Source organism: Grus americana, chromosome 1, assembly GCF_028858705.1.
Source record: "Grus americana isolate bGruAme1 chromosome 1, bGruAme1.mat, whole genome shotgun sequence".
Lineage (NCBI taxonomy): Eukaryota > Metazoa > Chordata > Aves > Gruiformes > Gruidae > Grus > Grus americana.
This window is the reverse complement of record NC_072852.1, coordinates 197,650,154-197,669,819: the sequence shown is the minus strand read 5'-3', so window position 1 is coordinate 197,669,819 and position 19,666 is coordinate 197,650,154. Positions and strand designations below refer to the sequence as shown.

Below are 19,666 nucleotides of genomic sequence, written 5' to 3'. Positions count from 1 at the left end.
CTGGACTGTGCAACAGAGCACAGTATACACGCACCCGAACTAGTACTGACACGAGTTAGTGTTTCAACAGGACCTCATGCAGACATTAATTTGGGTCACAAATCAGCAAAAGCTGCATCTGCTTGCCTAGGAACACATGCCTTGTTTCCGTGCGGACTCTGGCATCTCCACTATACACCCCCACGTGACGCACGTGCCTATAGTAGTTGTGATAGATCCTCTCCAACTGTAGGACAGGTATAACCTAATGCCTTTCATGGCTTTTGACACCAAAGTATTACTATTTATTCAAACAGTATTTCCTACCCTAAAAACATTTTCACTGACAGCTGCTGCTGGGAAAAAATAAAAATCAAATGTTCATGTTTCACTGTCATCCCAAATATTTCAGCCTTCCCACTGCAGTGAAATTCACGCCTAAAGCAGTCTGTTCCATTCCCATGGAGGTTAGTTTAACCATCAGTTCCAGCTGAGTTAACCAGTGCTAAATGGTTCAAGAAATTGCTCATGATTTCAAGCGTACACACACTTTGACAGAGAAGGTCTTGACATCGGATGGCAGAATATGAAAAGCAAAGACTTCAAAATCAAACACTGCTTTTAGGTGACAAATGATCACTAACTGCTGGATTATATAATTGTTCAGGTTTTTTCCCCTTTGTTAAAAAGAAAGGGTATCAGTGGCATACACAAAAATAACTGGTTTCTGTTTTAGCAAATCCTCACCCAGTTTCCTGTCTAGCATTCTCTCCACTCAAACCAGCCCCCCCCCCAAAAAAAAGAGAAAACGCACTCCTCATCTTAACTGTGCAACTTCAAGTAACTGTGCTAAACCAAGTGTTACGCATGCTTCTGCTTATTGATATTTCTGATCCGCATGTGCTGGTCTAAGCAAAATGTGTATTTTTTATTCTTCATATAACAAGAAAAAACCTCTAGAACAGAGTTATAACTCTCTTTCTGTCAGAAATGAAAGTGTGATATATATGCCTCATTGCAACCCATTCATCATTTTACAGATCCAGACTTCTCCAGAGGATGGCAAAGCCACAAACTGTTGACAAGTGCTGCATTTCCTATTTGCACCTCTAATTTAACAGCCAAATGTTAAAAAACCCTTGAGGTAGCTAAAGTAGTTACTTTGGACTATACGTCTACTGGTCCTGAGGAACAGATGACTTCAAAGGCCAGCAGTGATGTGGAGTCTGGATTTCTCTCTCTACATTCAACCAAGAACAGGAGTTGGGGTTTTTGCACATGGTTGAGCAAACCACCAAAAACAGAGAAACCTGCATACATGAACCCCCTTAGGAAGATGGCAAGAGAAGGATTGAAAGTTGCATCTCTTTCACATTTAAGACATCTGAGTCAAAAAGCTCCAGTTCCATATTGCATTATGAAAATAGCGGGAAACAAGTTTACATTCCTACAATACTTCCTTCAGTGATCACTCCAGCATCTATCCATGAAGGGAAGAGATGGGAAAAAACAATACAAAGAGCTTCCCAGTACTACAGCTTAATCTCTTATCTAAGCTTTCTGAAACTGTTTCTGTGCATCCTAAAGAACAGAAATGTCATACCAAGGTGGGGTTTCTTCTGTGAATAAAGTGATGGGAAACTCCTCTGACAAGGGTTCTTGCAGGGCTGTTTCTCACTTTTTTCTCTTCACCCCTCACCATCTGTGCAGCCTTTTGTCCTTTCTTAACTATGCTTTCCCAGAAGTGCCGCCATCTTGGCTGAGGGGCTCAGCTGTGCCCTGCAGAGGTGGCTGGGTCTGGCACAGGGGAGCCCTGGCCTCTCATCACCGAGGCTCCTACAGCCCCCAACACCTTGCCACGGACACCCAGAACGGCCGACGGGGTGGGCACTACTACAGTGCTCAGGGAAGCCAAGGTAAGTCAATTCAGTACGTCAAACCACCAGAGCCCAAGAACTGCTCTGCACCCTCCAGGACAAAGAACCACAGGCAGTGCTTCTGGCTTAGGGCACAAGACCTCTCCTAGCCCCCATCCCCTCTTTTTTTTTTTCTCCCCTCTGATTACTACTCTCCAGTAAGATCTCACTAAGCCAAGTTCGCATGCTACCTAGAGGCCAAGCGCCCATAACATTATGTCTGCTCAGGTGTTGTACAGCCTCCCGGTGTTTCCCAGCCTCCTAAAGCCTCCACGCTATCAGCTCCTACTGCAGCCCGCAGGAGGGACAGATTCTGCCCAACACCGCGCCGTCCTCTGGTCCTCTCACTTCCCCCTGCTCCCATCTTGCTGGCAAAGTTTTCACAAGGTAGTAATACTCACCCTGGCTAGAGGTATCTTCACTGCAGCCATCAGCAACCACAACCAGTGCAAACTTTACCTCCATCACAGTAACAACAGAATCATCCCAAATACTGCAGACTTTGACCATTCCAATAATATTTTACTGAAATAACCAGCAACAAATGTGTTCCCTTTCTGTCAATTTAAGTTTTTTTTACAAAGATTTCTATACAAGATTACATCAATGATCTTTAAATGCCCATGTTCATAAGGTCATGGTAAAGGATTTTTTCCTTCATCTTTTTATTTCCAGCTCAAATAAGAATCACCTTGTTTCAGAAAAATACATGGGCTTCCCAAACTAAATAACTTATTTGATTTTAAAAATGTTTTCCATACACGATACTGAGCAAACTTGATCTGATTTCTGTCTAGACAGACAGCCACCACAGTACACTGAGCAGCAAGATTGAGTGTACCATGATGGTTAGAGGCTTGATTTTTTTCTTGCCTTGAATCATGTTTCTCATACAAAACTCGGTAAGCATGCTGAAGTCTGAAATGCATTGCAAAGCTGCTAAACGTGGCAGCACTTCCAGCCATCTGCTGCGTAAAGTTCTGAAGTTTGATTAGATCAGTTTTACACCAATAAAGCCAGTAAAATGAAATACAAAAATAGCCACACTCAAACCAGACCATGTCTGAGGCCAAAAGCAACCAGCTGGGAATGAGTACAACGAGCATATACCAGCACCCCCAGAAGAGCCTCTGGGTCCCCCCAGTTGGCAGTTCAGGGACCTCCTGAGCCAGGTGCAGGATCTGTTATGGGACAGCCTTCAATCCCCAGTTACCATCAAGAACTGTGGGAAGTAGATCCAAAAGTTAGCAAGGGAAGAGGGGTCATCTCTCCTCTAGAGTAAAGCAGGATGCAGAACAGCATGCAGGTAAGGAGGAAACCCCAAGAAACATTGGAGATTAAATGAATTTTGGGTGGTGAAGAAGTTGAGGACATGATAGAAGTCAAGACAGCATTACTGAGTGGGGAAGGAGGATCAGGCAGTCAGAATGACCAAGCCTTCCTGGGCCAAACAGGTGGGAGGAGAATCAGGCCACTTTCACACAAAGGGGAGGGGGAAAAGTTGCTTTGCAATTTATTCTCTCTTGCCCCACTCACTGATGTGGTAGTCAAAACAAACTCTCACCAAGAAACTAGCCCTAAACTGGAGGCAAAGTTACAGATTACATTTGAGTACAACAGAGTGCACAATTCAGCCACTTCAGACACAGGTTACATTTTGCACCTTCTTCACTACAAGAATGACTGTGTCATTCCCTGCTTCCCCGTTAAGCTGTGAGGGATTAGATTTATGACTTCATAGCATGCTTTATTTACACTGTACCTGAAATTTTAACACAAAGTAGATGACTCCGCTTAAACCATTACAGACTTGTGCAAGGAAAACAAGGCTATGACTTGGGGGAAGAAAGCTGTTTTCTTTACTTCAACACTGCTGTGTAGTGACAACATTCACAGAAATCCCAAGGATGGTGGAAGGGAATCAGTTCAGGTAATGTCACCAGTAACAGAATTTTAACCCAAGAACCCTTGCCCCTGAGATACTGGAGTAAGCGTCATTTCTTTTTCTTTACTACTTCCTCTCAGTCTTGCTCAAACCTTTTTCTTGCTCTCAAATGCAGAATTACCCCTCTTCCTTCTCCCGAATCCACCCACAGGATTAAAAACCTCCGACTCCTTGAAACCAAGGGAGACAGTCCCTGCCCTCATTCCTTTGTCTAAACCTTCTGGCACTTCAGAGGAAACATGCTCCATCTCCTGTTGCTTCTTACCTGACCCAAAGGAAGGTGAAGGGCCAGGGCCCCACTACCCCCTCCTCCAGAGGCACACGAGAACCTGAGGGCACGTTCAGGAGGGTTATTCAACATCCATAATCTGTTGCCCAAAAGAAAAAGTCACATGGCAACAGGAAGACTTAAAGGGGATGGTTCTTACCAGATAAGATTACTAGTCTTCTGCATAGCTTATTATCATGGCTACGCATAAATAAGCCTCATCCAATTCATGCCCTGGTCACTGAACTTACTCATCTTACATACAAGACATCACAGAATTAGTAACAGGGTTAATAATACCCAAAAAAGTTATAAATTAAGGATTACAAATCAGACACCTCATTTAAAAAGCATTTGGTAAAGCTCTCAATATACTCTTCCATACGCATGACTAACAACCTAATAGCTTATACTGTAAAAAAAGCACTAATTATTATTTCTGTTTCTTTCAACTACTTACAAATGCTATGTTTGAAAAAAGAAAACAAACTACTGCTCCTGTATGCCAGTGCAATTAAGCAAAAGAAACTAACTCCAAATCTCACTGGGTATGTAGTAAAGACTTCCTAAGTAAGCAGATGAACAAACATTTGGAAACCATGGGGAGCTATATCCTTCCGTGGGCAACTCATTACTGATAACTAGTGTAGAAATCTCTACTTTGATACCTAGCTTTTGCTCTGTGTTTGACATCAAGGGATAAGTTTCTTCTTTGAGTCTCATCAAGCAAGAATAAATCAATCCTTTGCTACAACAAGCATGATGGAGCAGAAATCAATAGTAATCCTGAGAAAGTATCCAGATAAACTCAGACCTGTGGAATATCCCTGCCATTTTTACTGAGCATCCATCAAGAATAAATGGAAAGTTTGTCACAGTTTCTGAAAAAACCAGAACATTACAGAGGAGAATACTACAAGCACTTCACCTAGCCATAATAAACTTGGTTTTTCCTCCCTCAAGATTTCCTTTATACACACAGAACATCCAGCTGCTCTGGGGAAACCTGGAGGGGTGCCTGCCAATCAGACCTTTTGTACCAGCATATCAGATAAATTTCCATCAAATATTAAAATGCAGATACAGTTTTATTTAAAAGGTCAAAAGGTGCACAAATTGAAGAGGTTTGTCAGTTTAGTAGCCCTGATTCAGTGGGCTATTCAAACAAACACAGACACTTCATTAGCCAGCAGAGGACATGTGCACATGCTTAAGCTCTCTGTTGAATTAGAGCAACATTGACAGTTTAATTAGAGCTTCACAAGGGCTTAAGAATCCATTCATACAAGACCACCGAGTAAATCAAAGCTGCAGAGCACAAACATTAAAAAAGGATCAGTTAGATTGCAAAAAGTCATCCGCAAAGCTCCAACTGAGGAAGCTAAGGAAAGTACTTTTTGGTTGTCTTGGGGTTTTTTTTTAATTCTACTTCTACACATTTGACACAGTTGGGGGAGCTGATTCTAAAAATATCAACAATTGACTTGCACAAATGCATTTAAGGGTTAATGTTACGGTACAAACCTTGAACAGAGCATTTACTTGCATTATTGTCTTAAAATAAACTTTCAGATTTTATGGTTCTGTGTGTGTATAGTTTCCATCCAGAACATGGAGTAACAATATTAGTACACTATTATAAATCTCCATAGCAAAGTATAATTTGTTGACAGGCAGAAAATGAAAACATCCTGAAACAAAGTTTGTGTGGTCTTCTCCCTGGACTGCACTCAGGATCTTTAACAAATCTTTTAATAGCATGTTTGTATATTCTCACTTTCTAAAGCCTCAGAAAAACACTCTGCTATGCTGTCATGGTTTCAGCAGGGATAGAGTTAATTTTCTTCCTAGCAGCTGGTGCTGCATTTTGGATTTAGGATGAGAATAATGTTGATAACACAGTTTTAGTTGTTGCCAAGCAGCCAAGGACTTCCCAGCTTCTCATATTGCCCTGCCAACGAGAATGCTGGGGGTGCCCAAGAAGCTGGGAGGGACACAGCCAGGACAGCTGATATTCCATACCATATGACATCATGCTCCGTATGTAACTGGGGGAGTTGGCTGAAAGATATGTGGCTCAGGAACTACCTGAGCATGGTTCCAGGCGGTGAGAAATTGTACTCTGCATCACTTGTTTTGTATAGTCTTTTAAAATTTTCTTCCTTTGCTGTCTTAAACTGTCTTTATCCAACCCATGAGTTTTACCTTTTTCTTTTCAATTGTCTCCCCCATCCCACTGCAGGAGAGGGAGCGAGTAAATGGCCGTGTAGTTGTTTTAGCTGCCAGCCAGGTTAAACCACGACATATGCCCAGCTTTGTATCTAAACAACAAAACTGAGCAACAAATTCTGAGATTTCCGAGGCTATTATTTTGTAGTTTAACCAAGCAAATAATAATTTTCACATGATGCGTAGAGTGAATTTGGAAGTCAATGAGCTCTGCTGACTTCACTGAAAACAAGAGCTGACTCCTCTTACTGTAATAAAAACATTAGAAACATTACTACACAGGCTATACAAGAGGACCTTAAGGGGTTTTTCTTGTTTGGTTGGGGTTTTGTGTGTGTTTTTTTGTTTTTAACAGCAGCACACTACAGCCCATTCCCTCCCACAAAAACTTGGGAAATTTGCATCCTACAGCACAAAATGTTAGTGTGTGAGGCAATCTGGTACCCAACACAGAACAACAATATCAGGTACTTGCCCAGAAAAAAATACATCAGTAGGACTTGCAAAAACTTTAGCAGGATAACAGCCATTCCCTAAATTTATCTTACAAACTGATACCCAGAGAAGAACTCCACAATTACTGAAAGATGATCAGCTCCAAATCTCCTCTTCCCCTTCCTCCCCTGGAAAGGCTCAAAGTTGCTGAGATGATAGCAGGAGAAAGAAACCAAGCCTCGTTTGACAGCAACTACACTCATGTTTCATTCTAAGCACAGGGCAGCATGTGGCCCACAAGGCAAAAGGTCTTGGGAAGAAAACTAAACAGCAAGTGGCATCATGTGGCCAAGGCGGCCTCTTTAGCTGAAGAGCTACTCACCCCTGGATCTGTCACCTCTGAGACATACACACTTGTTCAGCCTAAATCAGCCTTACGTTCTGGCCTTCTTGGGCACCTACATTTCATGCACACTTCTTGCAGGGCCTTTCCTCCATCTCGGAGGAGCTAAAGCGATCCTCACAGAACAAGCTCCTGCAATAAGAGATGTTAAACTAACACATTAGTTTAACTGTAAGCTAAGTCAACTGCACATACTACTTGTTGCTATATTTATCATAAATCTAGAAAGTACTACAGCAGTTTAAAGCTTTTTCCAGGTTAACTTCTTCCATCATCCTGTAATTCATTTCCAAACCACTAAGTCTGTGAGATGATATAAATCACGCAACCTGCTAACTAATTGTTCTGGAGTACACTGAAGTACCAGTTCAACTTATTTTACCAATCCAAGAATTTACTTTTTGTGACTTCTGCTGTTTCCTTCCTACACATGCAGTGTTAATAACCACATGTAACAATTCTTTTACTATGCTGAAAAAAGTGGTTTAAGTAAAATACCAGCCATGTACCCCAACCTCCCCCCTACGTTAAATGAAAAATCTTTGAAGGTGGACTTCAGCAAGGACTTCACTGCATAACCCATGCGAGACAACACTTGCCAGCCCAACTTCATAGGAAGTTTTCCCCTGCATCTTAATTGCAACATAGAAGCTTTACCATGTTTGGTGAAGTCTTTCACTTCAAACTGTCTAGTTGCTGTACCTGAGGGATCTGTAAGGACATCTGGCAGAAGCAAGTTTACAGGAGAAGAGGGATAATGAACATAAAGGCAAGACAAACTAATGTTTAAACCAAAGCTGGTGAAACATGATACAAATATTTCGAGCAACACTTGTTAGGCAAAAGAGTCACTGGAAGCACTTTCCACAGTAAATGGCACATGTGCAAGTGCTAAACTTGAAACCAAGGAAGAAACATCACTTCATTTCCAGAATGATACTCACTTTTGCCAACCTTTCAAGTTTTGCACAAAACTTGACTAGGACAGCAAACAACTTGAATTTCTGAAAGCAGACAGACAACTTCCAAAGACCTAGTTATCAGCAGGGGTGCAAAGCACACTGCCACAAAGCCTAGCAAAGGTGCCTTCCTGTGCACAGAAAGAGACCAGCTGCAGGACTTGTTGCTCAGGTTCCTTTGCTCCCCCTCTTCTGTGACTTACTACAACTGACCTACCTTGGAACAGCTGATTCTTTAACTGCTTCTGCGTACTCTTGGAGTTAAGATTGCGGAAGCAAATACAAATTCAAACATAGCAGTGTTTGCTAGGTGCACTGCATCACCTGCTTACATAAAACTGACCCAAAAGCCATGCTTTATGGCCAATTATATAGAAACTCAAAACTTCAGTAGAAATAGAAACATTTAGTTGTTAATACGAGGATATGTGTGGCCTAATACAATCAACTCAACAATAACATGGACCTCCATGTTCTACTCACAAAAATTTTAGGACAAGCATTTGACAAGCATTTGCATACTTTCCCAACAATGAGGATGTCCTTAAGAGCATCCCCAGAACTACTTTGGCTTTCTTCTACACTTAAAGCTGTGTCACAAAGCCAAAAGAAAAAAAAAAAATCAAACTTGACAACGGTATGGACATTAGTCTGACCACCTGGCTACACAGTGCCATGGATGAGGCAGTATGAGTTGAACAGAGTAGGCTGTATGGCTGTGCAATACTTACACCCACCTTTTTCACCCTAGCGTAACACTTAACTCGCACCCAGTTTGTGACCCACCTACTCCTTTTCTGCTCCCCATCTTGCATTCACATGGTTGAGCGCTCCTGTGCAATAATACGATCTTGTGTCTTTCCTTTTCAACTGTATCTGATTTCTTTCGGGCCATTCTCTGAAGAAATCACTTGAAAACCTTATCCAAACTTGCGATAGACATGAGGAACCTCTCAGTTGGTAGCATCTGCAAACTCACTGGGCTGCTAAACAATATTCAGCCAAGGATTGTCCCTTCTCAACTAAAGACTTTTCCACTTACAGTCAACTTCCAAAGCAGTTTAATATGTTCCACTTTGAAGCATCCTGCACATAGTGGCCAATAGATTACAAACCACCACAGTAAGATGAGAATGCAAGAGAAAGTGCTTACGTATATTAACATCCTTCATGCAGAAACCTGAAATACTGTGCTTTATGTAAGAACTACTTAATTAGCAGTGGTGAAATACAACAAAGCTACCTCTAAAATACAATGCATCAATTCTGTAACACCAATACACATTTCCAAAGAACCTTAAGCTTGCTCAGCACTAGAAACATTTAAGACAGTCCTGTTGAAAGATTTATTTATTAAACAGATAGTTGATGACATGTGATCCCAGATCTTCTCCATCATCTCTTGATGAATCAAACATGATTCAAAAAAATTACCTATTTCTGTTGTATATTACATTAAGATTTGTTGCTAATTCTTTTCTAGCTGTCTGGGGGTTTTGCACAAGAGGTGGCAATACAATGGGGATAGATAGATATCTGGAATTTCACTTTAAAATACTGCAGCAACATTCAGATCAGGAGATATAAGAACGTGCAACAGTTAACCTACAGTTTCATTCACATGGTCCAACTCTTGTTCCCATCCAGAGGATTCAATTCAGGATGTGACAATGTGAGAAGGGTACCCAGGAGACTGAAATAAAATCACGATGCATAAAGTTGTTCTGCCACTGAACTTCAGTGTTTGGCTCTACATACTTTTTTTGTTCCTTTTCCTGGAGCTATAATGCTGTAAGGAGATCTTGCCTCCAGATCTTTCAGACCATGTGTACTAACTGACCCTCTCGCATAACCACAGGGTAAATCAGGTGGAACACATACTGCTTAAGTCAGCTTTCCTGTAGAAAAACTGCCAAGCATATATAGCATTAGGTAAGCTGAGGGCTGCTGCATGCCTAGATCAAGTAAAGCAGACCTAGTCCTTTTTTACTTATTGGAACATGAATGACAACAGCTTGGCTGAAATGAGAACCACCATTTTTCTATAGCTTTTTTTAGAAGAGGCCAGGATAAAGGACTAGAAAAACCAGGAACACGTGATCAGGTGCTCATACAAATTCTGAGTCATGAGGGACTTCAAAGTGTCTCAAGATGAACGTACCTAAAGGAACAGCAGTAATATTGGGATCTATGAGTTATGGGATTATGGCAGAAGAGCCAAGATGAGAGATTAGACTCTTAGAAAAGAAACTTAGGAGACAAACAACACAGGTCCACATGAAAAACTCTCACCTGTGAGGTTCTTGTAAAGCCAAAAGTAGAAATATTAGCAGTGAGGTTGTTTTGGTTTTTAGCTCACTGAAAACAGCACTATGCAGACATGCCTCTGAAAATTACCTATTTTTAAAACCCAGTTTTAAGAGTCCGTCCATTCCTTTGCTTTATAGGAAGGACATAATATGAGGACACTCCCCATTTCTACAGCCAAGTGAACCTTTGAAAGCTGAGGACTCCAACTGTGACTACTTTGCTACTTCACATTTCAAAAATACTACCAGCATCTCCTAGTTCAGGAAGCCTTGAATACTTTAAAGTACATGAGAAATACATAAAGTACATTAAAGTACATCTTCAAACTCAACCTGTACACACAAACCCACACAGCAAATGGATCACGGGAGAAGATCAGATGCCAGCTGAGTACCTTCAATTTACTCTTTTCAGTAAGATCAAGTTTTAACATGAAAAAAAAAATCAGGCTCATCAATAGCTGTTGGTCAGTATTACTGCAGAGCTCAGCCTGTGCCACATGCTGATTTGAAGAGATACGTAAGAGCACACACTACAGGAGCACTTCACACTGATAAACACTAACTTCATCTTATAAGTCCCAATCAATTACTTGACCACATCACTTTGAAGCAATCCTCCAAAGAAAGATTGAAAGGTAGTGTCCCATATTCCTTCTCGAATATAAAACAAGCATGATTTTGACAAAAGTTCAGCCTCAACTACTTGTAAGACATTTGATCCCAGATTCCTCTGACAGAGGTGCCAAAATAATTCAGTGTTCTCAGAGCCTGGTGAGAACAGGAGCTTGCATGTGTAATAGCTAGGAAATAGACTATTCTAAACCATTTCTGCAGATACCACATTAGAAAACCTGCAGTTTCATAATCATTCCTGACAAGATTTCTCACAAAGCCCCTGGAAGCTTCAGTTGAACTCTGAGTGGTACGAATGGATAATTTTACCAAAAGATGTTGTTACGGGCACCATATGCCTTCCCACAAGAGTCTGTAGAAGTTGATCAAGCAACATCTGCATTTCTCTTACAAAAGTATTTCATAAGCTCAGATACCACAGTTACACACAAATAACTCCAGCAATGTCATCTGCTCATTTAAACCCATTTCTGAGAGTAAGCTCACTATGATGTTTAAAGAACCAAAACATATAAAATATTAGGCAAGTATTGTTATACAGCAAGTCCAAATATCACTAAAAATGTAAGACAAGACAACAAGAACCCATTCCTAAAACATGTCAAATGACTGTCACTGCTTCTACACAGCAGTATTTGGTTATTTAATAGCACCATGAATCCGCTTGATGAATTACGGTATCCTACCACGCCAAGAAAAACATCATATGGAGGACCCAGAGATGTTAGATGGCCTCACGCAGATCATTTTCATAGCTTTGAATCTAGCTTCAACCTGAAATTCCTTCACAGTAAGACAAGTAATCTAAAACATCTATATACAACGAGTCCTTAATCTGCATAGCAAGTCTCAGGTTATCACATACAGACCAAATCTTGCCTTCAAAAATTAGATAAACAGATCATATCAGTACTTGTACGTCTCCAGTAGCAGCTGAAAGTCCAGATGAATCAGACCATCAAGAGCTATAGCAAGAGCTGTAGATAATTATTCAAGGATGCTTTCAGTTCTGTAACAAACTGATTATGCAGAAACCAGGGAACTTGGTAAATAGGGACGAAAATATACCCTGAAGGCACCTCTGTCCTGTCAGCAGTACATTTATCTCCATGCATGTTCCACATAGCTTAAAAAGAAAAATGAGAAGGATCTTTTACAAGCTTTGTTTGATCACAGAAAAATCATCTCCAAATATGTCAGTCAGATATACAATCTCAGATAAATATCCTGTATAAAGCATTGCAGGTAGTTCAAGATTACCGTAAAGAACTGCACCAAACAGCTGACCACTTGAGAGGTACATGGTTAAACGTTCAAGTCAAACCTAAAGCAGAATGCTAGATGGCTACATGCTAAACTTAGGACTTTCAATGAAGAAAAGCGGTGTCTTCAAGGCATGTGCATTATGTCCTTCTGCAACCCATGAGCTGAGGGCTCAGGGGGGACTGGGAGAGGAGAAGTAGGAGGGAAGAGAGGCCTTTTCCAAATTAAGAGGTAAAACTGATTTGTTCAAGATTTCACTAACCAGTCATCTCCAGTCTTTCAGACTAAATATCATGGCAGCATCTGCTGTCAGAAGTGGTGGTCCTAGGATTTTAGCCTTTTGACATAAACCCTCCAATTTCCTGCAACAGTACTTTTTCCTCAGATTAGAGGCACACACTGATTATGGGAGTGGCATCTTCAAAACACCAATCTTCACTGTCAACCCTGGTTAAGCTACTAAATTTATTTCTTAAACACCAAGAAAAGTGACAAAAGTCCCAACGTTTCAGCTCAAAGAACTGACATCCTAAGCGGTTATCCAGTGCAACATGACTGCCAAAGGCACCATCTTGAGAGTCATGAGCCTTTTGCAAACCTTCTTTGAGTCCTCAGAGGGCAAAGCTTGCAGCCTAAGAAACAATTGTAGAAACAACTGCAGTCAAAGGGACAATTCATCATCATCAAATGTTCTTCAAATGCTATGAAAGACAATACAACATTTGTTCAGCTTGACATTTTTTAATATTTTTAGCTTTAGCAAGAAACACATGTGCACCGTGGGAACACTAGCAATTTCAGATAATATAGCTAAAACTGTTCTTGTCACATTAAGAACAGGATTAGGCTTATTACACAATTTTCATTTACCCTAGAAATGCTCTACATAGGACTATCTCTCTGTTGCTTTCAATACATTAGATGTTTGACCACAGAACAGTTTATGGTACACATAAGACAGTTCATATCTTGAACTACAGAAAGGCCAAGAAAGAAATGCTTGTTCTGGACACTAACACACACATCTGTGGAATTATTAAAAGCAACTGTTCTCTGCCAAGAGGAAGCAATCTGTTAGTTTTGCTAACAAGCTAGAATGTCTCCATGTCTTTATATTTTGATATTTTAGCTTTATTAAATTCATTCAACAGAATAGGCTTTTTGTTTTATTTCCTTCTACTTTTGTCAAACAAGTCCCAATTGCTTTTTCTCTTTCTAGTATAACAGTCCAAGTTTTCCGGAGCAGGAACACGCTCTCGTTGAGACATCCAAGAAAATTATATTTCTGCTAAGTAATTTCTCAAAGATAAAAGCCAACCTTTCAGCTCACTAGGTAAATCCTCAGATCAAGAAGATACCACAACCTTCTGCTTTAGATCATGAAGATACAGGATTCAGTGTTACAGCATCTTAACCACGTGCTTCTGTGTTTTAAGTTGTTAATACACTCAGATGCCTACAAACTGCTAAGGAGAATTCAGCCAAGAAAATACACTGGTGTGTGGACGTATAAGTCAGCCTGTAATTTGCTCCCAGAAAAAAGTGTTATTTTCTCATAATATGCATGTAGGGTGCTTTAAAGACCCAGATCTCAGCTAGAGATCCCAACTTTCATATGCATGTATGAATATAAAAACAACATATAAACTAATATGTATGTATATTATCACCATTATAATACCCTGGGTTGATATATATATAAAATATAAGCATTCTGATTCTATGATATTAGAACAACTTTTCCTGAAAGGAAGACAGAGCAGCCAACAATGTAGCCAAGACTATTCCAAAGGAGTTTTATCATTGCTAGCAAGTAAGGAATCCATGTTTATTAGTATATAAAAGACTGAACACTAGCCACAATGAAATATAGACTGGATAACAGAACCCATCTTTCCTCCAAAATACTACTATACACAGGAAACATAGCATTGAGTAGATTGATTTGTACAAGACAGGATTGCCTCAACATGACTTTCTCATGCTGCAGTATCTTGCCAGTACAGACACGTTCCAAAACCAGTGTTCACTATCAAAAAAAATCATTTATTATTTTCAAGTCATATTACAACTGTAATGTGGAAAAGAAAAAATTTTGGGTTTACCTTTTCATATAAGGTAATGTAAATCTGTCAGACATCAAAATAAAGTTGGAAAAACAGAATTTTCCTCTCTACAGACTAATATAATTTGAAAAGGGCTAGGGAAAGCCAGACCTTCAATTATTTTTAGTCTTCCACTCTCAGTTTCCTCCCCAAAATCCCCCTTGAAAAAAAAAAAACCTACCTCACTATTAGCATCTGTGTAGTTAATAGCTCAGTTGCATGCTAGTGTAAGTAACAGAGGCCATACCACTGTCAGAGTTCATAGCCAAAGTTATTCTAGTACTTAAAAGGAAACTGCTTTGAGCATTAAGCCAAACAGCAAACTATAAACCTAAAGCTACTCAAGACAGTCCCACACATGCAACAAGCCAACCCGTCATATTAGTCTTCCTTTCAAGCACTTGGAAAACAGATTTGATAGTACACAAGTGAAGCCGAGGAAGTTCCAGATCAGATGATTAGCACAGGCAAGCTCTGTAATAAAACTGGCTTTTAAGAAGCAGATTGCTTTCAACCCAATTTGTTTTCTTCAAGACCTGGTTTTGATTTAGACACAATAGAGGTATTGAACAGAAATATGAGAGAACTTACAGTTCTTGAAATACCCTTTGAGACTTTACTTCTACCTTTAAAACATGACAAGCATCAGAAGTTACTCACGCTCCTTGGACTATATATTTTTCCTTTTTACCCATGGCTGACTAGGCAATAAAGCAACACACAAAGGTGTTTTCAGAAGGCTCTGATACAAGCTGCACTCCCATAACCTTACCACTTCCCCAAAAGCCTCTTGGAAATGGGGAACATGCCTGTTTGTTGACTGTTCCCATCCAGATGGGATTGCTGTAAGGACTCCTGAGCTCATTTACGGTCCCAGAGCATCACTTTGACTCATTAAAGAATTAGTTCAGGCTTCCTGTCCTTCAGCAGGCAGCTGCCCAAGGGAGTAGGCAGGGTGCAACAGGCTATTCTGGCCACTTAGTTCCTGGCCTTGGTCCCATCTGTGCCCTCCTGGGACTTCTAATAAAACAGAGCCCAGCAAGCAGAGCATGAGGCAGCATTCTCCTGCCTGAGCTAGCCCCTGCAGCAACCAACTGGAAAGATGACCCTCAAGCCCAACAACATTTGTGTTTAAGACAAAATAGTGCCCAAATTACTTAAGAGCTGCCACAAGGGCAAGTGAAGGCTGAGGAAAACCCTGGTCAAAGAAAACACTAAGCATGCCCTGAAAGACAACAGTCTGGACACTCTTGCACCTGGAAAACACAGGGAGAAGGCTACCAGAGGAAGAAGCAGAGATGGGAAAGCTGGAACAGCAAAGATGTGAGAAACTGGATTTTTCCCCTCATGCCCCGAACTAAGAGTAAGAGCTCCGTGGCTTAGCTTTCAAGGAGAGGACAGCAGCAGGATTAGAACTGTTTACCTTGGATTACAGTTTTTGAAACTCATCAAATAACAGTGCTAAAGTAGAGGCATGAACTAGGGAAGAAGAGAAACAATTTGGTTAAACAAGCAAGATGCTAGGAATCATTCCTGCTACATTAGCAGAGATCTTTACTATCTGAACACTTGCTATCCAAAACACTGGCATTGGCAGAACATGTAAAAAAATTACAAATACAGAAGTTAGTGTTACACACAAATACCAGAAATCCAGATAGCTATACACTGGTTCAGCTGATACAGGACCCAGAGCTGAACTATCTGCAAAGTATTAGATCATGAAATGAAAAAAGCATGGCAGAATTATCTAACTTTTTATGCGAGCCAGTCTGTTGAATCGACTTACTAGTTTTGCTCAAATAAGATTTGGTTAAGATGCCAACTCTTCCACCGCAATTTGATTACAAAATTAGAACTGCACAGCAATAACATCAGGTAAGTACAGTAAGATTGTCCAGCTTTAACACTTTTTGTCAGAGGAAGTCTGAAGAGTGGGTTTTCTAATAGACTTCTACCAAGATCAATTCATGCTCAATGCTATTGTTTATCTTCAAAGTACCAAAACAAATGCAAATCTTTTGTCTTGCAATTTGAGTACAACAGATTAATGAGCAAGAAAGGAACAAAAATAAAAAGCTCCAAAAAAGCCAACAGAAGCAAGCTTTCTTGGAGAAACTGATTTAACTTCAACTTGCAGCACATGTGTGAGCAAAACAGGATATAGCAGACGTCCAAATCCCCTCTTCTGCCCCCAGTTCCAGTCTTGGAACTGGGCACAAGGCAGCCGGTTCCTCCAGCCCATCCCTCACCATGTGGCACGTGAAGAACCAGCAGCAGGGTACAGCCGCCGCTCACTTCCTGAAGTTCCCAAGTGGGGCGTGGGCATACTGACGAGCTCACCACAGCTACTCCAGAAATTGCAATAAAATTGTCGGTATTTCTGCTAATTTTTACTTCAGTTCTAAGTCAAATTAAATTAATTTTTGTGCATATTTTTTAAAAAAGGCTTGCTACTACACCACAGCTTTGACTGCTCAGAAGACACTAGGTTTAAGAGTAGAAGTGCATGGCTGGAGGCTCCTAAAGGGCCTGAAGCCTTGTCTAGAGGGTTTTGAAACAAGAAAAAGTTTAGGGTTTATAAAAGATGATGATACAGGGCACCAAGATTTTCCTGAATATCAGTCAGTAGCCTGAGATTGTGTTACTTGACTCCCGTAAGTAGCATTACCAACTTGGCACAGGGTATATCTTGGGGAAGGGTGACATGCATGAACAAGCACGGGTCTCCTGACAGGCTTCAGAGAGGCGCTGCCTGGGGATGGTCTGGCATTGCAACGTCCCTACGTAGCTGTGGAAAAGGATACAAGCAGGAACGAGGACAGCTTGGCCACTGCCCCCTTGCAGATCAAAAGGGAGTGAGTGCCTCCAGTCAGCTATTCCCTAGGCAGCATTCCTAGTTATTTTGTTAACTAAGATTGTTTTCAAAAAAAAAAAAAGTCTTCAGCATTCTAAGCATCTCCAAGCTTCACAGGAATAGAAAAACGGCCTTTGCTAAACAGAGTCCTATTTAATACTACGTAAGATGACATTAGGAAGGCATTAAAATGACATTTGCCCTTGCCATCACATCCTGCAATGGTTAGGCAGGTTCTTCACCAGCCATGGCACAGTCAGCAATGTTATTTCTGCAAATTTGAAAGATTACTTGTGTTCACTTGACAATTTAGTGTCTTCATATTTTCATAGCTACACCAGAGGCAACAATCCCAGGTAGTGTGTTTGAGGGGGACGGAGGTGAAACACATTTCCTGTTTCAGTGACTGAACAGTTCATCCAGCAACTATTTTATATGAGCTGTCCTGATGCCAGACCCTAATATGTTAAGTTTCAAATAATTTCACACAACTATTTTAATAATCTTGAAGTTCCAGTACTGATGAGAATCTATGGAGAGCTCCCAAACACATAATTACCCACTGGAACAGTGCCAAAGTGATATAATTTTAACATGTCACAGCCAGTTTCAGTAATTTAGTACTTCAGATATAAAACAAAATCCACAAAAAGCCTTCTCCCAGCTTACGTCAATAAATGCTTTACCTGACAAGAATTAGAAATACCCAAAATAATGAAGTCTATCACAGCAGTTTTCAGGCTGTATGGAAGACTCCTGCAACTCAGGGATGCTGAGACCTCATTCACCTCAGCCTCCCAAGATACTGTGTGCCTCCCAAAGCTTATTGCACTGACAAGATGATTACATTTACCTTCTAAAAAATTCTATACAAATCACAATTTTAAAAGGCAGCACCATAAAGATTTTTCAGAGCTCTAATTCCAGTGTAGGATAACACACAGTTAAGGTAACAATATTCATAACTAAGAGCAAAATATTCACTCTTACATCATACAGGCTATTTTTCTGACTACGTGAACTGAAATCCTATCATGTGGGAATTAGGGATTTAGCCACAATAACTTTGGACATTGAAATTAGTTAGGGCTGAACATCACCTTTTGGAAGACACTGGCAGAGTTGAGTAACAGACAGTCTACCTTTAAATAATAGGTAGCAGTAATAATTCTGAGGTTGGCCAGCAGTCCTCATTGCTACAAATTCATCTGTACTTCCCTGCTCCCAGCTTCCTTCAGGCCCTAGTTAACCTTTGCTCATAAAACATCATATGTTCCAACAATGGTTAATGGAAAAAGAATATTGTAACCAGCCACTTGTACATGTGAACCCAAACTCAGGACTATTTAAATTGCATTTATGAGGCAGTAGACATGATCTTAAAACCACACTAGCAATTTTTCCAGCAGAAAGTATTTCTATTGGATGTCTTATTGGAATACAAAAAAGGGGTTTTTTTTTTTCCCTCTTTTAATCCATGTTATTTAGCCTATTTAGTCCTTAAAATATGCAGTCTACTTTAGTCCATATTAACACCAGGCTTCTGTTAAGCACACATAGGTAACAAGCTTCCCATTATTTTTTTATAAAATAATGCTAGAATACTGATGACAGCACTCATGACAGTAAGTATATTAATAGCCAAAATCCCAGTAAGGAACCAGGCCATTTTTTGGTAGATGCTGCTATGACTGAGAAGTAGAGGCGCTCCAGGACTGTGTTCACTGAGCAGGCAATACACAGCAGTGACCCTGCCTGTCCAGTAATCTAAGTCCCCAGTACAGAGATTAAGGCAATATGAATAGAACTGTTTCATCTCTTATAAGGGTAAGATACACTAGAAGCATGTTTGGTCCTACATGACTATCACTCACTTTAAGATGCATTTTGAATAATGTTTAGTTTGAGAATTTGCTGTAGGTGACCACCAAAGAGTTATACTGAAGATCTGTATTGCTCTTGGGAGATTAGTAATTCTACTACACTTCTGTACAACAGCTACAGCAACAACTTTATTTCCTTGAACACAAAACACTCCTATTTGTTAGTATACTAGGAATGACTCATTCTTGGCAAACATACTTTCTAACACTTTTTGCCAGAATAATCCCTCTGATTTGCAGATTTCCTTACTGAAGGTCCACTTGGCTCCTGGGTACTGGACAAACCATCAGTCAAAAAAATCTGTCACAAGGTCTATTTTATTTGCAACCTCAAGTAGCTAAACTATTTCCATTTCTTAGCTTCCCATACTTCCATCATACAAATGCCCACCACCACCAAACTAAACTATCTGCTGCCTTTTCTCCCTCCAAAACAAGCACACTGGATTTTTTTTCCACTGGCCTTATTTGACTTGTCC

The 19,666-nt window shown here is 40.4% G+C and overlaps 1 protein-coding gene across 8 annotated transcripts in view; it reads right to left on the bottom strand.

Annotated features, from left to right (window-relative positions):
• Positions 1-19,666, bottom strand: part of ATP8A2 (ATPase phospholipid transporting 8A2) — a 347,593-nt gene that overhangs the window by 207,268 nt on the left and 120,659 nt on the right. The window lies entirely within an intron of this gene.